Here is a 1542-nt window from a genome sequence, read left to right as displayed (position 1 = left end):
AGAGGAGATAGGTCGTGACATGCACACCACCACCGAGGGGCCGAGCGCTTGTCGAATGTACTCATCGACAAGCTGGACGCACTACAGACATCAGTGACTGGACTTCAGGCGTCGGTGACAGAGCTCTCCACTACACATAGCAGAGCCACCACGTCTATTATCAAGCAGCTCGGACATGTGACAGATGCAGTCACCCTCCTCATGGAGCAGAGCCGATTGAGAGGAGGAGCACCATCCTCCAGAGGAGGCGCCACATCCTCGAGAGGAGGAGCCACACCCTCCAGAGGAGGAGATGCATCCTCGAGAGGGGGAGCTTCATCCTCGAGGAGGACATAGATGTGTTTGAGTTGTGTTTTGTCTTGCTTTGCTTTACTTATTGTATTCTCACATGTATTCACATTCATATCAATACAATGAGTAGACATTTTATCTTCAATTATGTGCCATTTGATGATTGGTTGTGCCATTGCTTGTGTGTGATTACCTCCTTTTTGGTATGATGACAAAAAGGGGGAGAAATATGTATAAAATATGTAAAAAGGGGAGAAATATGAAAAAATATGTAAAAGAAATCAATGGAAATAAATAAAAAGATAAACTCTTAATAACACACACAAATTTGTTCTAAGTGGATTCGGTACCTCGAGGCTCATTATCTCTCTTTTGGGGCTCCTAATGGAGTAATCTCCAGAATCTATTCAAGGGATATTCGGAGATTAGCTGAATCCTACTCAAGAACAAATTGACAGATTTTCCCTCTAAAAAGATAAAATTCAGTTCAAAAACTTCAAAGCATTAAAAGAAATTCAGAGAATCAAAACATAGTTGAATGCATATGTTGAGGGGGAGAATCTGAATTTTAATCAAGCTAAATCATTAATGACATATAAGCCGAACAATTGATTGCATAATATGAAGGCTTATATAATTCCAAATGAAAGGGGGAGCTTTAACTCCGAAATTTAATGTTTCACTCCTTTCAAACTTGGATAAATTAAATTATCAGACATTTGAATTCATTTATGATTTTACTTCATTGTTTTATGAGCAATTCACTTTACATATACTCAAAGTTTTGTCATCATCAAAAAGGGGGAGATTGTGGAGTGATTGATTAAAACCCCATTTGATTTTGATGAGCTCAAAGCATTTGAGTATATCTTGTGATTACTAATGAATTCAATTGAGTGTTTCAGTGAAAATCCTGTCCAAGTGTTTCTAGACTTGGTTCATAGTATTTTGGATAAGTTAAGAAGTCTGCATGAACCAATGTCTGAGACTCGAGTCGACTCCCGAGTATCACGAGTCGACTCCAAGCGTATCAAGCTCACTGGCACGAGCTCGAGTCGACTCCAGATCAGTACGAGTCGACTCCGACTGAGAACAGACAGAAGGACAGAAAGCTTCAACTCAGAAACTGTCAACGAGTCGACTCCCGAAGTGCGCGAGTCGACTCCAATGTTCAACGAGTCGACTCCAGGTAGTAAGAGTCGACTCCAAGAGAAACACAAAGAAAAAGTCAGAGAACGATCTTCGGACTCT

This window comes from Phoenix dactylifera, unplaced genomic scaffold, assembly GCF_009389715.1.
Source record: "Phoenix dactylifera cultivar Barhee BC4 unplaced genomic scaffold, palm_55x_up_171113_PBpolish2nd_filt_p 002009F, whole genome shotgun sequence".
In the NCBI taxonomy this organism is placed as follows: domain Eukaryota; kingdom Viridiplantae; phylum Streptophyta; class Magnoliopsida; order Arecales; family Arecaceae; genus Phoenix; species Phoenix dactylifera.
The sequence above is the reverse complement of the archived record's forward strand: the minus strand, read 5'-3'. Positions refer to the sequence as shown.